Source organism: Monopterus albus, unplaced genomic scaffold (genome assembly GCF_001952655.1).
Source record: "Monopterus albus unplaced genomic scaffold, M_albus_1.0 scaffold251.1, whole genome shotgun sequence".
Taxonomy (NCBI): Eukaryota; Metazoa; Chordata; class Actinopteri; order Synbranchiformes; family Synbranchidae; genus Monopterus; species Monopterus albus.
In genome coordinates, this window is record NW_018128131.1 from 312131 (window position 1) to 319067 (window position 6937).

At 39.0% G+C, this 6937-nt stretch overlaps 1 long non-coding RNA gene across 1 annotated transcript in view; it reads left to right on the plus strand.

The window, feature by feature from the left end:
- LOC109972227 (uncharacterized) overlaps positions 1-6937 on the plus strand; it is a 56041-nt gene that overhangs the window by 23535 nt on the left and 25569 nt on the right. The window lies entirely within an intron of this gene.

Consider the following 6937-nt stretch of genomic DNA (forward strand, 5'->3'; position numbering starts at 1 on the left):
GAAAGAGTGCCAGAGGAATGGGTTTTGGAAAATAAAGGCTATGACACAATCTAACACATAAACAAAAAGAGGAAAGACCCTGATAATTAGTCCTGCATGTGTTATTTTGTCAGTGTCATGTAAACAGGGTGGCAATATTACATCCAAGTTTGTAAGCAACATGTGTAGCGAGGAACAACAGTAATCCCGTGTAATACTGTGAAAAGCTCTTTTAGCATAACTGATACAGAATCTTTACAAGCCACTAATAATGAGCAACAGAGAAATGGATTAGGGGTGGCATGGCTGGATCTGGGCCACGGCAGGCAACACACGCAGCACAGTTGGTAAGTTGACTGTGTGCTGGCATATGCAACACAGAAGAGTATTAGTCCAGCATACTCTTATGAGGAAGTGTAGGTATTTCATTGTATTCAGTTTCCCTTCCATGCTGTAAATATGCACACAATTTTAGCATTTTATGGACTTAAATGTGTTTTTAATGTTTCTCTAAACAAAATTATGGAGGTCTTGTTTACCACTGAAAGATTTTCAAACCTTCGCCTAATTTTCCTTTGCTTTACACTTCCATGTTTCTCTAGTAAGCAAGTCTCCCTCTTCAAAATCTGTATAAATCCACATGTAGACATCAAAGGCATTTTATGTTTTTCACATAGACATTGCATTTTAGCTTCACTCCATAGAGAAATGGCTCAAACATTTGTGCTACTATTGCGTTCAGCATGTTTGGGCTTATTCTAAAGTGCGTGCAACTGTTATATAATTCATTTCCTTGAAAACAAATGAGTGGCGTTTTAGAGTCCCTTAAGAAGAAGCTGGCAACATCTGAGTGATCTGTTTGTCCTGCTCTCTTCTCCCAGCACCTTGTTAAGACCCAAGACCTCACCTCAGCCCTACTGCTCCACACACACAGATGCAAACACACACCAGGCTGTCTGCCCCCTGTTCAACCCCCTCACAGTCAGAGGCCAGACAGGGTCAAGCAGAGGGCGGACTTATATGAGGTGTAGATATTTGTGCAGGAAAACATTCCTCCTGTTGACTCTGAGCAACACAGTGGATACTGAGCTGAACCAAGCAGGCACTGAAATGTAAGGCGGGCAAACTGGTCTGTTGAGGGAGAGGTAACAAAATCCAGGTTATGAGGAAAGCAATAGACAGCTCTGGGGCCTTGACTTGATTTAGTGAACTTCTCTTCCACGACACAGAATGTTTGGCCGGCTTAAGTTGCAGTCTATAATTTGTCAAAAATATCTTAACTCCATCTTAAATTGTCCACATCAGATCTCTGAAACTTATTTTCACTGTGTATGTCTAAGCACAGAGAAAGGTAATGAAGCAAAACCCTTTCAAACATAATAACCTAAAGTCTGCCATACACCCACTCTTAACCATGTCCTGGGCTACAGTGGTGAGGAGACCCCCTCCTGCCCTCATGCTGCTGACACGGGGCAGTGGCCATAGTCGCCACAAAAGGTTGTGGTGGTAAACAGCGCTGCTTGTGTTCACTGGGCTGCTGTTGGAGATGACTGATGTGTCCGTTAGCCCATGTCTGAGCATTAGGGGGAGGGGTGGCGACGGTCGGGCTCCATGCTGAACAAAAAGACTCCTGGGCCTACAGAGAAAGGTCACTGACCCATATAGTGTCTCTTTCAGGCCAGCCAGTGGTTATCCCACTGATTAAGGTTACAGAGATCGGCTTTCTCAAACTTGATGAGCATATATGCAAATAGTGAGAAGGAGGAATATACCTGCTGCTCCAGGCATGGAATGGAAAAGGGTACATGTTGCTGCTGGTGTTTTGTTTACTAATAAAAATTCATGATGTGTATTTAAGTCAAAATTATACTCACCAGCCACTTTAGTAGGTACACCTGTATAATTGTATGCAATTCAATGCAGCACTTCAGCCTTAACATCTGTGTTTATGAAGCTCAATATGTTTCAGTTTTTGGCAAAATGGCCATAAAAGTATAAATTACATGTTTATTAGTGAAGTCATAGTTAAAGGTGGTGTTGTACTGGTCTACGTTATATTTAGAGGTGCCTCTATATATATTAAAACTGAAATATTTTGAGCTTCAGAAACACAGATGTTTAGGTAGAAGTGTTGCATTGAAGTGCATACAATTGTACAGGCGAGCTTAATAAAGTGGCCGGTGAGTGAAGAATGAGTCTGCAAGCTTAGTCTGTGTGATGTACATTAGGGTGCTTTGTCTTCCACTAGAGGGCGCCCTCCCTTTCACTTTTCATACGTTCAAGAGATTTAAAAAATAGACATATAAAATTCTTTGTTTTAATCAGAAACAAGCACTTAAAATTGAAAAAAGTCTTGTGATATTTATTCATATATCCACTATAAACATCTGACTCTATACCACAGTTTTGTGTGTAAAAATTCTGGCAAAGGCACAAAAATTACACATTTAACAAACGTTGAAAACATTAACACACTGAATGCTGACAGGCTTGTTCACAAGCTTAGGACAAAATAGTAGATTTAATTAAATTTTGGACCTATCTCATGGTTTTCTACCACCCCACAGATGCACCAACAAAGAACCCATTCATTTGAAAAGAAAATAGGCAAGTGTACTTTATCAGGAAAATTCACATCTATCTCGGAATCATTCCGCATCATATTTACAGAGCTTTCCAGTTAAACCCAGTAGGCTTTATTTGATGTGGTGACAGATCTGTTTCTATTTACTAAGGAACTCAAAGCTCACATAAACTTAGTTCAGCCAGACACACTTACATCAAAGGATTTATCACAACAAACAAAAGTATTTGGCAGAAAAGGGGCTTTGTGCTTGATGGTGCTTTACAAATGAATCCAAGTAGCCTCAAAATTCTAAGAGGAGCACATTAAAACTCCCGAAGGCGTATAAAGAACAAAGCCCAGCATGCACGTATAAATGAGGTATGTGATATATATAATGCACAACACGGCAAAAGCTGTCACCACATCAAGTAATAAGAAACTATAGCAGAGTGATATGGGGGATGGTTAAGGGAGAAATCAGCCATGTGATATAGATAGGAATAACCAGTAGAGTGTGAGCTTGTCATAAAGACTCCTTGTCCTTTTTGACTTGACTTCTAGTAGTTAATGATACTGATGTGCATTTTCATTGCTGCCTGAATTAGTTACTCAATATGCATCAGTGGCTGAACTTTTGCACTTCCTGTTTTTTCCTTTCTTTTTAAAGAGGCATAAAAAAAAGTACCCGTGCACTTGGACTGGATTGTTCTTTCTGGTAACACAACCTGGAAGCGTTTTCTACACACATCTCATGCTGCAGATAGAATTCTGTTATATCAAATGAGTCGATTCACACTGAATGATTGAGACACATATCTTCCTCCTCATGTTTTTTAGGCTTAATGTCTATTTTTTTCCCCTCTATGTTTACTGAAGCATAATCTCAACAGTCAGCTGTTTAAATCACACAAATCCTGTTGTTTTCTGTTACGATTGGTCAGGCTGCTTGAGTTTCACTTTCTCCCTCTATAAGGAGCTGGGGAAAATCAATAAAATCAATAAATCAAAAGTCTACATAAAAACGTGATTTCTTCTCACTGATCTTACATGATAACCATTTGTGTCCAGTACACTTGTGTTGTTGGTCGGCCTTGATAGACTCTTTATCCCGCTGCTGTCCTGTTTTCAGATAGACAGCTGTTCTGATGATTTTAAACACACAGAACACCCCGCTCATGTTTCGCTTTCAGTGTAGATTGAATGGAATCATGCTTCAGTAGCATTTACGTGTATTTTCTGCATCTAAATGAGAAAATTAACTCTCCCTACCAGTAGGTGGTGGTATCTGTATCCACCATTCAGAAAGGGAAACAAGAAGACCTAGACAGCAGAAACACAACCTGTAAACAAAGCAGCTCTGGCTCAATACAGCCGCTGCTTATAGCCGATTGTAATCAAGAATATGTCTGAAAAGAAGTTACAAATGGCACTGCCATTCTCTGCCCTTGGTTTTTTTTGGTTGTGAAAGAATGGTAAATGGTCTTATACTTGTATAGCGCCTTTCTACACTTTTACAGGAGGTTGTGGAGGTGAAAAAAAGGAGAAACTGCACTAAATGTGTTAAATCATGGATCAGTGACAGGCTGAAGGGGCAATGATTCGCTAAGCTGAACAGCCAATCAGAGTCGTCGTTTTCACAAACTAGGTCCGACTCCGATTCAGCATGCAGAATTGGCTGAAAAGCTGCCAACATGGTCTGACTAATGTCAAAAGTGCTGGACACACCGGGACGACGAGCGCTGATAGATGCTCACCGACAGCCTACCAACAGCTTGGTGTGTCTCAGGCCTATGCTGTTTTAGGGAATTGCATAGTTACAGCAAAATCTTGTCAGGAATGGCTGATAAGCAATTTGTCACTCTCTTCAAATATGTTGTGTTGGTCCCAGGAGACGTGCCCTCTCTCGAAGGAACAGGCTGCAGTATCGTCCAGCAAGGCTCCGTCTCAACACTTGCTTGGAGTTAAATTGGAATCATTTACTGTATATATCTGGCTTGCCTTTTAATAGGCTGTAAATAGACCAGGTGGCTACCAGTTAAAACTGACTATATATGCATAATTGTATGGCTCTAGGGATTGATAGGAGCAGCTGATCATTATGGGCCAAGTCAATGAAAAGTATACATACTCTCATATACTTTGAAGCTAGAACTGTCACACTGGGACTGGGATAGTTGAATATTTTGGATGAAAGGGCATTATTTATGTGGTTGTTTAGTTAATGCAGTTTTAGTTAAAACGTTTACATTTTTAAGACAGCTGCAGCTTCATCATTTGTACATATGTATGGTCTGAGGTAGTTCTAAATTTGTTTGCAGAGTATGAAAAAATTTAGTTAAGAAAATATTAATAAATCCCAGATTTGTGCGTAGACACTGTTGGTAAATGAGGTCCGTTGTCTTTGGTATCACTCATTTGGATGGCAAAATTCAGTTTAGTTATATTGCAAAGCGTTACTCAGTCTGCCCATCTCATGAGGAACCGCTGAAATGTCTAAAACTTGTCAGTAAGTAGTTGCTTTCTAATGTTTACTCCACCTCATTCAATACATATACAGACACACTAAGTATAAGAACATTTTGACTGCTCTGATTTTGTTACTTCTAGGTTTAAAACAGAACAAAATGATAGTTTGTCCAACTTGATAAAATGAAGTTTTAAAAATAGGTGAAGTAGGTCTAACATAAATGGATCAATGGGAAATGTCAGGTGCGATAAAAAGACAAGATGAAAAGGACACAACAAAATTAACAGAACTGATCACAGAGGTTTGTGGATGAGAAGAATCCAGTGTTGCTTTATTTCTTTTCACTAGGCGGCCTCTATAAGACCAGTTTTATTTAAGAAATGCAAATGCGACATCACACCAAGAAAAAAAAAAAAGTCACATTCCCATAAAGCGCTCTTGGCATGAACAAACAGCAACATTGACAATAAATAAAATGTTGGCGAACAAAATAAAACTTTGAACAAAGAATACTCAGGATTGCATATCAAACGAGACAAAAATAGACAAAATGTACTTGGCACAATTTAAATAAGTAACTTTCAGTTTGAGTGACCCTACTCTATGTCCATTGCTTTGTGAATCTGATTGTCCTTCACAGTTAGCATCGAGTATGTGCGTGTAATGTACAAAATAGACACAGATGGCTAATGAAACTAAAATTGACTAATCCCACCAAATTGTCAGTCAACATCTTACTTTGTCAGTACCTTGACCTTCACACACTGCCAGGTGTCCTTTCACTGCATATCTTTGCACGAAACAAAACTGCAAGAAACCATTGTCACAATGCAAAGCCAATACATATGCACATAGTGGACAAGTTCTATAAGTTACCAGTGATTTCTGATTTTGATTTCAGTACAGGTGCTTGACATGTTAAATTTAAATAGAGATATTAAAGACACTTTGGTATTTTGTAGGTCATAATGTGTTAAACTATGCATTTGTGAGTGCAATGCACATTTAGCACATTTTCTTTAAAAGACCTGGTCTAAATTAATTTGTGTGGACATGATTTTAGTGATGCCAGAACACTCACCACACACAAATATTGTCATAAAGGTATCATAAATTTTAAATCATATTTGACCCGTGATAGCAGCCCAGTGGGATCTGCCTTGCGATGATGACCAACTGAGAGGTACATAAATAAAAAAAAGTTTTTTTTGTTTGTTTTTTAATAGACTAACAAAATTGTAAAGTAACAGAACACTTGTACAAAAAGCCACTTGACCTTTTTTTTTTTTTTAAAACAGGATGACCCCTCTCTCTCAGAAAGTGAGCCGTGTCCTGTTGTAGACTAGATCCTTCTGTCTTTGTCTGTGCTCTGTCTGTCTCTGTCTGTCAGCAGGGCATATGCAGTGCAACACCAACTCCAATCCTGACTTCCCAAAGCAAAGGAAATAAACAACATAATGTATTCTACGCCCATATAAAAATAAATCAATTGCAAACATGGAAAGATACATCTCATATATACAATAAACTCCTATATAAAATAGCTTTTATGTACATATAGACAACAGACAACGATACATTGAACTGTACATTGTACACCTGAACAGTTAAGACAGGTGAGAGGTACTGAAGTGTATGGCTTGATTGGGAATAATTCAAAATATTTACAGACATCAACTTTACATCCTTTACATGTTTTCAACTTCCCTGGAATGAAGAGGTATAGGGAGAGCCCCATGCCTTACTTTCCTTTCCATTCTCTCAAGTAAGGCTACCTTTAAAGAATTGGTCCCCAGAGACTATTCGGCCTCATGGTACTTTGCACAGTCCAATGCACTCTCAGCTCTCCCTTGGTGATATAGGATGGGAGCTGGAAGCATGAGTCCCAAAACCAGTTATGAAGCTGTCAATCACTAGGATCGATT